Below are 17,145 nucleotides of genomic sequence, written 5' to 3' on the forward strand. Positions count from 1 at the left end.
TCTGGGTAGCACCTCACGAGTTCTACCAAAAACTATTAAGGCTCGAAGCGCTACGACCGATATATAAAAAGTTCTCGCGATTTTTCACATGTCGGGTCGAAAAATTTCTAAGTTCCGCGGGATAAAATTTTTGTTTAGCAAACCGGGCAATTTTATAAGAGTTCTGGGTAGCACCTCACGAGTTCTACCAAAAACTATTAAGGCTCGAAGCGCTACGACCGATATATAAAAAGTTCTCGCGATTTTTCACATGTCGGGTCGAAACATTTCTAAGTTCCGCGGGATAAAATTTTTGTTTAGCAAACCGGGCAATTTTATAAGAGTTCTGGGTAGCACCTCACGAGTTCTACCAAAAACTATTAAGGCTCGAAGCGCTACGACCGATATATAAAAAGTTCTCGCGATTTTTCACATGTCGGGTCGAAAAATTTCTAAGTTCCGCGGGATAAAATTTTTGTTTAGCAAACCGGGCAATTTTATAAGAGTTCTGGGTAGCACCTCACGAGTTCTACCAAAAACTATTAAGGCTCGAAGCGCTACGACCGATATATAAAAAGTTCTCGCGATTTTTCGTTTGATCAAATAATTTTTTTAAAGTTCTGGGAGTTCTGCTATGAGTTCTGTGTAGCACCTTTCGAGTTCTGTCAATAACTGTTAATGCCCGAAGCTCTGAGACTTATATACAAAAAATTCTCGATATATTCGATTTTTGAGTAAAGTAAAAAAATTTTTTTTTTAAGTTCTGGGAGTTCTGTTAAGAGTTCTGGGTAGCACCTCAAGAGTTCTAAAAGAAATCCTAATGGCAAAATTAAATATTTTTAATACTTTTATTGTTATCGCTGATTTAGTGATTTCATTTTGTGAAGTTAGCACCCCCAAGATTCATCAACGGTTTTTTTAGCTTTATTCGCCAGAACTATTTCTAAAATTAATAAGGAACTCTAGAACTCTTCGGGGTGCATTCAGAACTTGAAAAAAAAAATGATTTTTTGAAAGATGAGGTGCTAACTTCACAGAGGTCAATTATTTAAATTTGGCAAATATACACGGAGAAAAAAATAATGTTGTATCAACAGCCTGAGTCTAATTGGAAATAATCTTGTTAATTCAATACATTATGCTTTTGTTTTAATGAAATAAAACAAGATTATTTCCAATTAGACTAATGCTGTTGATACAACATTATTTTTTCTCTGTGTATATTTTATTGAGGACGAGCATGGCCTAGTAGACAGCGCACTGGTCTATTGAGCCAAAGGTCCCGGGTTCGATTCCCGGTAGAGCTAGAAAAATTATATTCGCTCGTTCTCCTCTTCCGGGAAGATATAATCACGACGATTTTTATTAGAACGCGATTAACATAAAATTCTTTCATTTCTTGATAATATAATTCTGTTTTACTTTCCATTGCTGCTGTGTATTAATTCTTGGACGAATACATTAATTACGCGTATCATTGTAAAATTAAAAGCAAAATTAAGTCACTTAATTAAGATTTTATTAACGATCCAACGTAGTTGTTTATTTTTTTCCGATATGATTAACGCGCGCTTATTAACGATCGCAACGATTCGTAATCAACCGCAACATTATAATCATCTACCGGCGCTGTGACACGCGGCGCGACCTCCCCCCCTGCTCGCTCGACCGTATAAATCGGCGCGTTGTCTACCGGCGGCAGTGACACGCGGCGCGACCTCCCCCCTTGCTCGCTCGACGCGGTGTTAGGGTCACTCGTGGTGGTTTTAGCCGGTAGGCTGCGGGGAAATGGCGGAACTTTAATGTTCTGCTCTCCGCAGAATCCGGCACTCCTCCCGCCCCGCCCCGGGGAAGGGGGGGTCTTCCTCCCGAAAGGGGGGTCACTGGTCACTCAAACCCCGGAAGAATGGAGGCACTCCCCGACCAGTGGTGCTCCCCGATCGGTGGCACAGCCACCGTGACTGGTTGCCACTGCTGACGGGTTGCCTCCAGGACGTCGTGGGGATTCCAGTGATGGAAGATTTCCACCACGTAAAAAGAAAAAAAAAAGCTACTTAGTTAAAACGTAGGGAATAATTTTTAATTCCTTTCAGCAATTACATTTCCATTAAGCGAGAAGAGTCAAGAAACATTTTGACTATATTGCAAAAACGTTGTAAAATTGATGCAATATAGCTGAAATGCTTCTTGATTTTTCTTGCTTAAGGGATGAAGTCACACTGCATTGCCACGAGTCTCAATGTGGCTCGAGTCTGCAAAAGACATCACGCTTGAAAAAAATTAAGCGTGTAAAAAATTTTGTCTGCTAAAGACATCACGCTGATAAAGTTAAGCGTGTAATAAATCTTCTCTCCAGGGGGTGGGGGGAGTCCTCCCGGACCCTTTAGGGGCACGGGGGAGCCCTCCACTACGGGTTTTGCGCACCCGGAGTACCCGAGCACACAAGTACCGCAATCTACGGCAGCCCTACGGGTCTGTCGTGGACCGGGGAGTCCTTTTAAGGACTCGCGAGGTAAGCGGCCTCTATAAAAAGTCCGCTCGGCTGGTCGGAGCCGTGAGAGAGGAGCTTAGGCTCTCCTAACCGACCTAAGGGAAGGAAAACCCTGACAGAAAACCTCCTAAGGGTCTGCCTTCGGCGACATCACGCTTTTCTCCAGTAGTGAGCGTGTAAAAAGTAAATCCTCCTCCTGTCTGCCTTCGGCGACATCACGCTTTTCTCCAGTAGTGAGCGTGTAAAAAGTAAATCCTCCTCCTGTCTGCCTTCGGCGACATCACGCTTTTCTCCAGTAGTGAGCGTGTAAAAAGTAAATCCTCCTCCTGTCTGCCTTCGGCGACATCACGCTTTTCTCCAGTAGTGAGCGTGTAAAAAGTAAATCCTCCTCCTGTCTGCCTTCGGCGACATCACGCTTTTCTCCAGTAGTGAGCGTGTAAAAAGTAAATCCTCCTCCTGTCTGCCTTCGGCGACATCACGCTTTTCTCCAGTAGTGAGCGTGTAAAAAGTAAATCCTCCTCCTGTCTGCCTTCGGCGACATCACGCTTTTCTCCAGTAGTGAGCGTGTAAAAAGTAAATCCTCCTCCTGTCTGCCTTCGGCGACATCACGCTTTTCTCCAGTAGTGAGCGTGTAAAAAGTAAATCCTCCTCCTGTCTGCCTTCGGCGACATCACGCTTTTCTCCAGTAGTGAGCGTGTAAAAAGTAAATCCTCCTCCTGTCTGCCTTCGGCGACATCACGCTTTTCTCCAGTAGTGAGCGTGTAAAAAGTAAATCCTCCTCCTGTCTGCCTTCGGCGACATCACGCTTTTCTCCAGTAGTGAGCGTGTAAAAAGTAAATCCTCCTCCTGTCTGCCTTCGGCGACATCACGCTTTTCTCCAGTAGTGAGCGTGTAAAAAGTAAATCCTCCTCCTGTCTGCCTTCGGCGACATCACGCTTTTCTCCAGTAGTGAGCGTGTAAAAAGTAAATCCTCCTCCTGTCTGCCTTCGGCGACACCACGCTTTTCTCCAGTAGTGAGCGTGTAAAAAGTAAATCCTCCTCCTGTCTGCCTTCGGCGACACCACGCTTTTCTCCAGTAGTGAGCGTGTAAAAAGTAAATCCTCCTCCTGTCTGCCTTCGGCGACACCACGCTTTTCTCCAGTAGTGAGCGTGTAAAAAGTAAATCCTCCTCCTGTCTGCCTTCGGCGACACCACGCTTTTCTCCAGTAGTGAGCGTGTAAAAAGTAAATCCTCCTCCTGTCTGCCTTCGGCGACACCACGCTTTTCTCCAGTAGTGAGCGTGTAAAAAGTAAATCCTCCTCCTGTCTGCCTTCGGCGACACCACGCTTTTCTCCAGTAGTGAGCGTGTAAAAAGTAAATCCTCCTCCTGTCTGCCTTCGGCGACACCACGCTTTTCTCCAGTAGTGAGCGTGTAAAAAGTAAATCCTCCTCCTGTCTGCCTTCGGCGACACCACGCTTTTCTCCAGTAGTGAGCGTGTAAAAAGTAAATCCTCCTCCTGTCTGCCTTCGGCGACACCACGCTTTTCTCCAGTAGTGAGCGTGTAAAAAGTAAATCCTCCTCCTGTCTGCCTTCGGCGACACCACGCTTTTCTCCAGTAGTGAGCGTGTAAAAAGTAAATCCTCCTCCTGTCTGCCTTCGGCGACACCACGCTTTTCTCCAGTAGTGAGCGTGTAAAAAGTAAATCCTCCTCCTGTCTGCCTTCGGCGACACCACGCTTTTCTCCAGTAGTGAGCGTGTAAAAAGTAAATCCTCCTCCTGTCTGCCTTCGGCGACACCACGCTTTTCTCCAGTAGTGAGCGTGTAAAAAGTAAATCCTCCTCCTGTCTGCCTTCGGCGACACCACGCTTTTCTCCAGTAGTGAGCGTGTAAAAAGTAAATCCTCCTCCTGTCTGCCTTCGGCGACACCACGCTTTTCTCCAGTAGTGAGCGTGTAAAAAGTAAATCCTCCTCCTGTCTGCCTTCGGCGACACCACGCTTTTCTCCAGTAGTGAGCGTGTAAAAAGTAAATCCTCCTCCTGTCTGCCTTCGGCGACACCACGCTTTTCTCCAGTAGTGAGCGTGTAAAAAGTAAATCCTCCTCCTGTCTGCCTTCGGCGACACCACGCTTTTCTCCAGTAGTGAGCGTGTAAAAAGTAAATCCTCCTCCTGTCTGCCTTCGGCGACACCACGCTTTTCTCCAGTAGTGAGCGTGTAAAAAGTAAATCCTCCTCCTGTCTGCCTTCGGCGACACCACGCTTTTCTCCAGTAGTGAGCGTGTAAAAAGTAAATCCTCCTCCTGTCTGCCTTCGGCGACACCACGCTTTTCTCCAGTAGTGAGCGTGTAAAAAGTAAATCCTCCTCCTGTCTGCCTTCGGCGACACCACGCTTTTCTCCAGTAGTGAGCGTGTAAAAAGTAAATCCTCCTCCTGTCTGCCTTCGGCGACACCACGCTTTTCTCCAGTAGTGAGCGTGTAAAAAGTAAATCCTCCTCCTGTCTGCCTTCGGCGACACCACGCTTTTCTCCAGTAGTGAGCGTGTAAAAAGTAAATCCTCCTCCTGTCTGCCTTCGGCGACACCACGCTTTTCTCCAGTAGTGAGCGTGTAAAAAGTAAATCCTCCTCCTGTCTGCCTTCGGCGACACCACGCTTTTCTCCAGTAGTGAGCGTGTAAAAAGTAAATCCTCCTCCTGTCTGCCTTCGGCGACACCACGCTTTTCTCCAGTAGTGAGCGTGTAAAAAGTAAATCCTCCTCCTGTCTGCCTTCGGCGACACCACGCTTTTCTCCAGTAGTGAGCGTGTAAAAAGTAAATCCTCCTCCTGTCTGCCTTCGGCGACACCACGCTTTTCTCCAGTAGTGAGCGTGTAAAAAGTAAATCCTCCTCCTGTCTGCCTTCGGCGACACCACGCTTTTCTCCAGTAGTGAGCGTGTAAAAAGTAAATCCTCCTCCTGTCTGCCTTCGGCGACACCACGCTTTTCTCCAGTAGTGAGCGTGTAAAAAGTAAATCCTCCTCCTGTCTGCCTTCGGCGACACCACGCTTTTCTCCAGTAGTGAGCGTGTAAAAAGTAAATCCTCCTCCTGTCTGCCTTCGGCGACATCACGCTTTTCTCCAGTAGTGAGCGTGTAAAAAGTAAATCCTCCTCCTGTCTGCCTTCGGCGACACCACGCTTTTCTCCAGTAGTGAGCGTGTAAAAAGTAAATCCTCCTCCTGTCTGCCTTCGGCGACACCACGCTTTTCTCCAGTAGTGAGCGTGTAAAAAGTAAATCCTCCTCCTGTCTGCCTTCGGCGACACTCACGCTTTTCTCCAGTAGTGAGCGTGTAAAAAGTAAATCCTCCTCCTGTCTGCCTTCGGCGACACCACGCTTTTCTCCAGTAGTGAGCGTGTAAAAAGTAAATCCTCCTCCTGTCTGCCTTCGGCGACACCACGCTTTTCTCCAGTAGTGAGCGTGTAAAAAGTAAATCCTCCTCCTGTCTGCCTTCGGCGACACCACGCTTTTCTCCAGTAGTGAGCGTGTAAAAAGTAAATCCTCCTCCTGTCTGCCTTCGGCGACACCACGCTTTTCTCCAGTAGTGAGCGTGTAAAAAGTAAATCCTCCTCCTGTCTGCCTTCGGCGACACCACGCTTTTCTCCAGTAGTGAGCGTGTAAAAAGTAAATCCTCCTCCTGTCTGCCTTCGGCGACACCACGCTTTTCTCCAGTAGTGAGCGTGTAAAAAGTAAATCCTCCTCCTGTCTGCCTTCGGCGACACCACGCTTTTCTCCAGTAGTGAGCGTGTAAAAAGTAAATCCTCCTCCTGTCTGCCTTCGGCGACACCACGCTTTTCTCCAGTAGTGAGCGTGTAAAAAGTAAATCCTCCTCCTGTCTGCCTTCGGCGACACCACGCTTTTCTCCAGTAGTGAGCGTGTAAAAAGTAAATCCTCCTCCTGTCTGCCTTCGGCGACACCACGCTTTTCTCCAGTAGTGAGCGTGTAAAAAGTAAATCCTCCTCCTGTCTGCCTTCGGCGACACCACGCTTTTCTCCAGTAGTGAGCGTGTAAAAAGTAAATCCTCCTCCTGTCTGCCTTCGGCGACACCACGCTTTTCTCCAGTAGTGAGCGTGTAAAAAGTAAATCCTCCTCCTGTCTGCCTTCGGCGACACCACGCTTTTCTCCAGTAGTGAGCGTGTAAAAAGTAAATCCTCCTCCTGTCTGCCTTCGGCGACACCACGCTTTTCTCCAGTAGTGAGCGTGTAAAAAGTAAATCCTCCTCCTGTCTGCCTTCGGCGACACCACGCTTTTCTCCAGTAGTGAGCGTGTAAAAAGTAAATCCTCCTCCTGTCTGCCTTCGGCGACACCACGCTTTTCTCCAGTAGTGAGCGTGTAAAAAGTAAATCCTCCTCCTGTCTGCCTTCGGCGACACCACGCTTTTCTCCAGTAGTGAGCGTGTAAAAAGTAAATCCTCCTCCTGTCTGCCTTCGGCGACACCACGCTTTTCTCCAGTAGTGAGCGTGTAAAAAGTAAATCCTCCTCCTGTCTGCCTTCGGCGACACTCACGCTTTTCTCCAGTAGTGAGCGTGTAAAAAGTAAATCCTCCTCCTGTCTGCCTTCGGCGACACCACGCTTTTCTCCAGTAGTGAGCGTGTAAAAAGTAAATCCTCCTCCTGTCTGCCTTCGGCGACACCACGCTTTTCTCCAGTAGTGAGCGTGTAAAAAGTAAATCCTCCTCCTGTCTGCCTTCGGCGACACCACGCTTTTCTCCAGTAGTGAGCGTGTAAAAAGTAAATCCTCCTCCTGTCTGCCTTCGGCGACACCACGCTTTTCTCCAGTAGTGAGCGTGTAAAAAGTAAATCCTCCTCCTGTCTGCCTTCGGCGACACCACGCTTTTCTCCAGTAGTGAGCGTGTAAAAAGTAAATCCTCCTCCTGTCTGCCTTCGGCGACACCACGCTTTTCTCCAGTAGTGAGCGTGTAAAAAGTAAATCCTCCTCCTGTCTGCCTTCGGCGACACCACGCTTTTCTCCAGTAGTGAGCGTGTAAAAAGTAAATCCTCCTCCTGTCTGCCTTCGGCGACATCACGCTTTTCTCCAGTAGTGAGCGTGTAAAAAGTAAATCCTCCTCCTGTCTGCCTTCGGCGACATCACGCTTTTCTCCAGTAGTGAGCGTGTAAAAAGTAAATCCTCCTCCTGTCTGCCTTCGGCGACATCACGCTTTTCTCCAGTAGTGAGCGTGTAAAAAGTAAATCCTCCTCCTGTCTGCCTTCGGCGACATCACGCGGCGTTAGGGTCACTCGTGGTGGTTTTAGCCGGTAGGCTGCGGGGAAATGGCGGAACTTTAATGTTCTGCTCTCTGCAGAATCCGGCACTCCCCCCGCCCCGCCCCGGGGAAGGGGGAGTCTTCCTCCCGAAAGGGGGGTCACTGGTCACTCAAACCCCGGAAGAATGGAGGCACTCCCCGACCAGTGGTGCTCCCCGATCGGTGGCACAGCCACCGTGACTGGTTGCCACTGCTGACGGGTTGCCTCCAGGACGTCGTGGGGATTCCAGTGATGGAAGATTTCCACCACGTAAAATAAAAAAAAAAAAAAGGACCTAGTTAAAACGCAGGTAGGGAATAATTTTTAATTCCTTTCAGCAATTACATTTCCATTAAGCGAGAAAAGTCAAGAAACATTTCGACTATATTGCAAAAACGTTGTAAAATTAATGCAATATAGCTGAAATGCTTCTTGATTTTTCTTGCTTAAGGGATGAAGTCAAACTGCATTGCCACGAGTCTCAATGTGGCTCGAGACTCCTATCTGACCCAGAGGTGGAGGTGGATTTTGCGGCCGGAACAGCATGAAAGAAAGTGGTGAGTTTAATTGATTTTTACGTACTATGTCACTTATGTCCAAAAATTTTCTATCTCTTCTGTCTTTACTTAATCGAATCGTTCATTTGAATGTTTCAGAAAATAACGACGCAGAAGGTGACATCGGAGCAGCGAGGGAATCCTGCGTAGCTGACATTCCGAGCAGCCTGAGAGGAGAAGGAGGCCTAGGATAGGCATCGGGCATCGGCGTACCAACACTTCTGGTAAATGTTACTTTTTATTTTTTCTAAAGATATAGAATCTCTTTTTTCGTTTGTGCTTATTCAGTTGTTACATTAAATCGTGTTTCGAAATTTAAATTAGTAAAAAGAAATATTTTGAAAAATTTGATTCAAGTTGATTCTAACGTAAAGATTTTTTTCGAAGAAGTAATTTAAAATATAATATTAATCTGAATAACGAATAAGATGTTCGATGCGTGTGACAATTATTTAATCGATTCGATTATTTTTATGTTACAGAAAATATCCACGCGGGAAGGAGCAACGTTGCTTCGCATCGAGGGAACACGAGGGACATCCCGAGCAGCCTAAAAGAAGGTGGTGAGTGTAATTGATTTTCACGTACTATGTCATTTATGTCACAAATTTTCTATTTCTTCTGTCTTTACTTAATCGAATCGTTCATTTGAATGTTTCAGAAAATAACGACGCAGAAGGTGACATCGGAGCAGCGAGGGAATCCTGCGAAGCTGTGAGGTCGTATCTTACACAATTCGAGGTCGATTTTACACAATTTCCGGTTTTTCTGCTTAAACGCTTAGTCAGGCAACCCCGAAGCTAAATGTCTACATCCTATCTTGAAATAGATTACCAAAAATGAATTAGTTGTCAAAATTTTCTCGTATTTTCTCGTATTTGTAGATACGACAAATTTGCACTTCAAAATTATAATCAAATAATGAACAAGATACGACATATTTATTTTTAAATAACAATAATAAATGTTATTTAAAACTAAATATGTCGTAACTTGTTTATTTGATTACAATTTTAAAGTACGTCGTATCTATAAAAATTGCGTTTTTGCGTTTGTTTTCCACGAATAATATCAAATTAAACAATAAAGCTGTATTTTAATTCCAAATCACTATACTTTTGAAAGTAAAGCAAACTATCTTGTTTGTCGCTTATCAACAAAACAAAAATTTACGAATCCTGTAAAGTGACAGTTTTTAAGATACGACCTCCCGAAAGATATCAGTCGATATACGATAGAAACAATAAAAAATATGAACAGGAAAAGATTTTGTCATTGTTGAAATGGAATTCGAACTTGTGAAGATCTATAAACGACAAAACATTTATGTTATTGAGTTATTGATTATTTTTACTGCCTAATCTATTGTAGGGTATATGCAAAAGTTAAGTGAAAAAGCAAAACAAATGTAATGCGTTAAACATATTTTAATGTACGTTGCTTTTTAGTATTATATTAAGTGTTATTTGCAATTGGGAACAAAGTTCTTTGGAAATTTTAAACGTCATCGCAGGTGATGACCATTACATGATTATAGGGAAGATAAGTATAGGAAGATTTTTCAATTTTAAAATATTTATTGTTATTTTATAATAAAACATTACATTTACATTCTCTCACTTTATGAGATTTTACATTATTTTATATCACGTTTCACTTTATTAATAATTGGATTTGCCACAAAAAACCCTGTCTATTTTAGAACTATTTTAGGTTAATAAGCATATTAACAATAGATTGCGACAATTAGAAAATAGAAGGGACTTGAGTACTAATTCCGAACGCGACAGCACGTTTGATGTACGCAGATGTGTGGTGATCCCTTATGTGAAGGGCTTAAGCGCGGGCATACGGGGTACTCTTGAGAGAGTCCGCTGTGACGTGGTATATAAGATACCGAAAAAACTCAGTGCTGTCATCAGGAGGGGCAAGGACAGATTAGCGACTAACAAGGAAACTAATGTGGTTTACAAAATTGATTGTGAGAATTGCGACGCGTCTTACATTGGGCAGACGAAGAGACATCTCGAGACAAGAGTGAAAGAACATTTCAGCTATATTAAAAAACATGACAGCAATTTCTCTGTCGTAAGCAAGCACCGGATACAGAATGACCACAATTTTAAGTGGTCAGATCCGAAAATATTACACAAAGAACCTCACTTGAAAATGAGAGAGATCGCTGAAATGTTCTTTATAAAGAAAAATAAGAACACGATCAATTTAAAAAAAGATACGGAGAATTTAAATACGATATACGACAGTGTCATCATGTCAGTTTGATTGTTTATATTTCTACCTCGGGACACCTTGTTTCTTTCTTTGTCCGCTCAGTCTCCCAAGTACTCGCATACATGTAACATGTCGCAACGAAGAACTAGTCATACGCGAAATTCTATTATGAGATTCGTAAGTTTTTCTTGATCGTCGCTTTCTCTCCTCATATATCATTGTTGCTACAAATTAAGATTGGTCCACAGCTGACCTTTAGGGCCATGCGGGAACATGCTCGTGAACTCAGGAATCTGTACTAATTATGTGACGAGTCAATAGATGATAGGTATTGCTCAATATTTAATAACGTCGTTAACTTAATATTGTCTCGATTTATTTATATTGTTTTTCTTTTTCGCTGTTCCTGTTTCAGTTCGCACTTGAAAAGGGCTCGAATATAGAGCCGAAACGTTGTGCATTTTTGTATATATTGCGCCAGTTAATCGAGTAATAAATTGAATTGCTATTTTAGAACCCTCGCGTCTAACAACGAGACTTTGCTAAAATAAAAAATTATTGTTAGAGGATCAGAATATTCTACAGACATAATCCTCTAAGTCGACATTGTTTAGAGATACACTTTCTGAAACATTAGAAAAATATACTATATAGCATTCTTTCATTTGATTTCTCGGCATCCAGGACTTTTCTCCGTGGTGATAGTGGTAATGGTTACAATCCATTATTTTGAATATCCCTGACTCACATCCAGAAACTTGCAATTAGCTGGATCAGTAGTAACAAATTTATTTGTATAAAGTACTTCAATTGATATATTAAAATAGTTTATTATCCGTCATCACAGGGAGGTGCCTAGGATGTCGAAAAATCGAATGAAACAAAGCCATTTCGTACATTTTTCTAATTTTTCAAAGAGTGTATCTCTGAACGGTATTAACTTACAATAAAGGATTATGTTTATATAGAAATATTTCGATTCTCCAACAATAATCTTTCATTTTAAATCTCGTTACTAAACGCGAGGGGCCTAAAACCTTTATAAAAATGGGCAAAGTTCTTTGTAAGTGAGTTTAATGCCAAATTGGCAACAATTTGCTATTAATTTACTTACTGGATTATAAACACGCTGCTGTGTATTACAGACGGGTTGCAATCATATCTACCCATTAGAGAATAGATATTTTGTACTCTAAACGGTAAGATATAAATGCACCCATGTGCACATATGGGTAGCAATTTACTCCATTTGCACGAATTCTTGTATGAACACAGTGCACAAGATGACACTAATGCAGATAGATGAGCGAGCGTATATTTTATTTGCACATTATAAACAGCGCTAAGCGCAGAATGCATTTTGACAGTAGTCACTGCGGCGAGCGCAGAATGCATTGCATTTTAACAATAGTCACTGCGGCGAGCGCACAAAGTTTGAAAACAAATGGAATATTCAAATTTTATATCACGTATAATCATCGATAATTTCGAGAATTTTCTTTCTCTAAAAACTATAAATTTCCTTCAAAAATTAGTTATTAAGACTGTATATTTGACATTAAATTAATATAATATAAGAACGCCATCAAGTCCGAGCTAGGATCTAAGTAGCAAATAATTTCCGTGTGAATTTCTAATACTATTTCCAACTAAACTGCGCGCCAACGAATTGTCGGTCTTGAAACACAGTTTTTTCGTTAGAACAGTAAATTTACTTAAATAAATCGCAAATTGATTTAATTTTTGATGCTGATACAAATCGTATCTAACATCCCCCCTTTCCCCGAATATTACTGTAAAGAATTTATTGCGAAAAAATATTATCTCAGTCAGGGTTTTTTCGCAATGAGTTGTTATGTAATACATATAAACTAGGAAAATTATTTGACAATCATTAAAATTATTCGCATATTTTCTAACAACTTTAGAAAAGTTAAAGATTTGCTAATAAAAAAATAAGAAATTATTTTCAAATTACAAAATAAGTTTTCTTTATTATTATATAATAACAATAGTATTGTTCATTAATCTTCGGTCTCGGCTTCATATATATATATATATATATATATTTTTTTTTAATATTATATATTATATATATTATATTTATTTATTTATTTATTTATTTATTTTATATATATATATAAAATCAATAAATATCATAAGTAATTAATAAGTACGACAAGACCTAGGTGCGCGCGCGCGAGCGTGAGCGTCGAGAAGCCTAGCACGATTCTCACCGGCTCGCGGCTGACCGAGCGTCGAGCATCTGACATCACTGCTGAAATCACCGGAAATAAGTTGGCGCTGGAAGTTCATATTTTTAATAAACTATAGCTCATACGATTGCTCCCTAATTGCTCCCTCAGAATCAACAATTGCTCCCCTTTTAAAATTATTATTTTTAAGATATTTAAAAAAAACGTAAAATTTATAACTTTCACTCAAAACATATTTCTAATAACTCTATGCAATTAAATCCGGCATAGAACGATTGCTCCTTATTGCTCCATCATTATTTTAATGATTTATTGCATTTTTATTGAAAAATTAACAAATTAATCATTTCACAAGTGACGCCGCCGCCACTTATCGGCCGCCTATTGTAACTATGGCTCGGCAGCCATTGGTGGAAATATTTAACTAATTTTAATCAGTTAAATACTTTGTTTCATCGACTACTTATGTGAGTCATTTGTGGCTAAGCTCGTTTTAAATCAAAAGTTCTTTTCGGTCTTATGTGAATTCTAATTTTAACATAGTTGTCACTAAGATGGTTGTGAGACAAGGAATTTACATCCATATGAGTTTTGATGGACGAATAAGGGACATACAGCGGGAGAAGCGACCGACTCAGTGCGTGGATTGACGAATAATTGACACTTCTGACTTCAATATGACTAACTGTCCGATTGCTTTGGTGAGACCGGATTAATGCAAATTGTGGCGTCGTAATGAGTTGATTCGTTGTACTCTTAGAATAATGCGAGATATACAATGCGTTTTTGTAATTTTTATTGTTCTGAGGAAGGCCAAGTAAGGCGCGAAACGTTAACGAATTTGTATACTATATTGAATGTATTAAATAATTTTCTTTAACACCTGATAATTGCTCGAAATTGGCCGTTTGAATTTATTTAATCAGTTATCTAATAATAAACTAAATTTTATTCATACCTAATTTACAGAGCATTCTTAAAGATACTGCTACAAAAGTGGTTCTTTCAATGCAACAAATTGTCAATCCACAACATCTTCAACACCTTCCATATCTTCATTATCTAACGATACAACTTCTAATTTCATTGACGTTATCCAAACACCGAGCCATGGCTACACATAATGTCTACACTATAGTGCAGACATTAAAACGAAACCCTGGCGTCCCTCGAATCGGATCACGCGGGAGTATTAACGGCGATCGGCCGCGAGGCCTCACGCCACTCTGACACGCTTGGCTGTAGAACACCGTGACCGCCGGGGCACGACCTCGGGGCACGCGCTCCTCCTAACCGAGTAAGTAAGGAGGAGGACTGATGGATGGCCGATGGATTAAACGCACGCCGGAGGATGGCTGGTGGATGGCCGATGGATTAAACACACGCCGGAGGAGGGCCGGTGGATTAAACGCACGCCGGAGGATGGCCGGTGGATTAAACGCACGCCAGAGGATGGCTAGTTGATGGCCGATGGATTAAACGCCCGCCGGAGGATGGCTGGTGGATGGCCGATGGATTCAACGCACGCCGGAGGATGGCTGGTGGATGCCCGATGGATTAAACGCACGCCGGAGAATGGCTGGTGGATGGCCGATGGATTAAACGCACGCCGGAGGATGGCCGGTGGATTAAACGCACGCCGGAGAATGGCTGGTGGATGGCCGAAGGATTCAACGCACGCCGGAGGATGGTCGGTGGATTAAACGCACGCCAGAGGATGGATGGTGGATGGCCGATGGAATAAACGCTCGCCGGAGGATGGCCGGTGGATTAATCGCACGCCAGAGGATGGCTGGTGGATGACCGATTGATTAAACGCACGCCGGAGGATGGCTGATGGACGGCCGATGGATTAAACGCACGCCGGAGGATGGCCGGTGGATTGAACGCACGCCGGAGGATGGCTGGTGGATGGCCGATGGATTAAACGCTCGCCGGAGGATGGCCGGTGGATTAAACGCACGCCGGAGGATTGCTGGTGGATGGCCGATGGATTAAACGCTCGCCGGAGGATGGCCGGTGGATTCAACGCACGCCGGAGGATGGCTGGTGGATGGCCGATGGATTAAACGCACGCCGGACGATGGCTGGTGGATGGCCGATGGATTAAACGCACGCCGGAGGATGGCTGGTGGATGGCCGATGGATTAAACGCCAGCCGGAGGATGGCTGGTGGATGGCCGATGGATTCAACGCACGCCGGAGGATGGCTGGTGGATGCCCGATGGATTAAACGCCGCCGGAGAATGGCTGGTGGATGGCCGATGGATTAAACGCACGCCGGAGGATGGCCGGTGGATTAAACGCACGCCGGAGAATGGCTGGTGGATGGCCGAAGGATTCAACGCACGCCGGAGGATTGTCGGTGGATTAAACGCACGCCAGAGGATGGATGGTGGATGGCCGATGGATAAACGCTCGCCGGAGGATGGCCGGTGGATTAATCGCACGCCAGAGGATGGCTGGTGGATGACCGATTGATTAAACGCACGCCGGAGGATGGCTGATGGACGGCCGATGGATTAAACGCACGCCGGAGGATGGCCGGTGGATTGAACGCACGCCTGGAGGATGGCTGGTGATGGCCGATGGATTAAACGCTACGCCGGAGGATGGCCGGTGGATTAAACGCACGCCGGAGGATTGCTGGTGGATGGCCGATGGATTAAACGCTCGCCGGAGGATGGCCGGTGGATTCAACGCACGCCGGAGGATGGCTGGTGGATGGCCGATGGATTAACGCACGCCGGACGATGGCTGGTGGATGGCCGATGGATTAAACGCACGCCGGAGGATGGATGGTGGATGGCCGATGGATTAAACGCAAGCCGGGAGGATGGCTGGTGGATGGCCGATGGATTAAACGCACGCCGGAGGATGGCTAGGGATGGCCGATGGATTAAACGTCGCCGGAGGATGGCTGGTGGATGGCCGATGGATTAAACGCTCGCCGGAGAATGGCCGGTGGATTTAAACGCACGCCGGAGGATGGCTGGTGGATGGCCGATGGATTCAACGCACGCCGGAGGATTTGCCGGTGGATTAAACGCACGCCTGAGGATGGCTGGTGGATGGCCGATGGATTAAACGCTTGCCGGAGGATGGCCGGTGGATTAAACGCACGCCGGAGGATGGCCGGGGGATTGAACACACGCCGGAGGATGCTGGTGGATGGCCGATGGATTCAACGCACGCCGGAGGATTGCCGGTGGATTAAACGCACGCCTGAGGATGGCTGGTGGATGGCCGATGGATTAAACGCACGCCGGAGGAATGGCCGGTGGATTGAACGCACGCCGGAGGATGGCTGGTGGATGGCCGATTGATTAAACGCTCGCCGGAGGATGGCCGGTGGATTGAACGCACGCCGGAAGATGGCTGGTGGATGGCCGATGGATTAAACGCTCGCCGGAGGATGGCCGATGGATTCAACGCACGCCGGAGGATTGCCGGTGGATTAACGCACGCCTGAGGATGCTGGTGGATGGCCGATGGATTAAACGCTCGCCGGAGGATGGGCCGGTGGATTAAACGCACGCCTGAGGATGGCTGGTGAATGGCCGATGGATTAAACGCACGCCGGAGGATGGCTGGTGGATGGCCGATGGATTAAACGCACGCCGGAGGGATGGCTGGTGGATGGCCGATGGATTAAACGCACGCCGGAGGATGGCTAGTGGATGGCCGATGGAATAAACGCACGCCGGAGGATGGCTGGTGGATGGCCGATGGATTAAACGCACGCCGGAGGATGGCTGGTGGATGGCCGATGGATTAAACGCACGCCGGAGGATGGCTGGTGGATGGCCGATGGATTAAACGCACGCCGGAGGTTGGCCGGTGGATTAAACGCACGCCGGAGGATGGCTGGTGGATGGCCGATGGATTAAACGCACGCCGGAGGATGGCCGGTGGATTAAACGCACGCCGAGGATGGCTGGTGGATGGCCGATGGATTAAACGCACGCCGGAGGATGGCTGGTGGATGGCCGATGGATTAAACGCACGCCGGAGGATGGCTGGTGGATGGCCGATGGATTAAACGCACGCCGGAGGATGGCTGGTGGATGGCCGATGGATTAAACGCACGCCGGAGGATGGCTAGTGGATGGCCGATGGAATAAACGCATGACGGAGGATGGCTGGTTGATGGCCGATGAATTAAACGCTCGCCGGAGGATGGCCGGTGGATTAAACGCACGCCGGAGATGGGCTGATGGATGGCCGATGGATTAACGCACGCCGGAGGATGGCCGGTAAATTGAACGCACGCCGGAGGATGGCTGGTGGATGGGCCGATGGATTAAACGCTTGCCGGAGGATGGCCGGTGGATTAAACGCACGCCGGAGGATGGCTGATGGATGGCCGATGGATTAAACGCACGCCGGAGATGGCCGGTGGATTGAACGCACGCCGGAGGA

General features: G+C 45.4%; 1 long non-coding RNA gene across 2 annotated transcripts; it reads left to right on the top strand.

Annotated features, from left to right (window-relative positions):
• Positions 1–7,653: 7,653 nt before the first annotated feature.
• On the top strand, positions 7,654–12,247 carry LOC139787244 (uncharacterized). Of its 2 annotated transcripts, XR_011722568.1 has the most exons (5): positions 7,654–8,028; positions 8,170–8,275; positions 8,375–8,499; positions 8,758–8,838; positions 8,937–12,247. It is a non-coding gene; the product is annotated as an uncharacterized lncRNA (long non-coding RNA). The 2 variants fall into 2 exon arrangements; XR_011722567.1 differs by having other exon boundaries at positions 7,656–8,275.
• The last annotated feature ends 4,898 nt before the right edge of the window (positions 12,248–17,145 follow it).

Source organism: Temnothorax nylanderi, unplaced genomic scaffold, assembly GCF_030848795.1.
Source record: "Temnothorax nylanderi isolate EJ_2023f unplaced genomic scaffold, tnyl_v1.0 TNYL_tig1359_pilon, whole genome shotgun sequence".
NCBI classification, from domain to species: domain Eukaryota; kingdom Metazoa; phylum Arthropoda; class Insecta; order Hymenoptera; family Formicidae; genus Temnothorax; species Temnothorax nylanderi.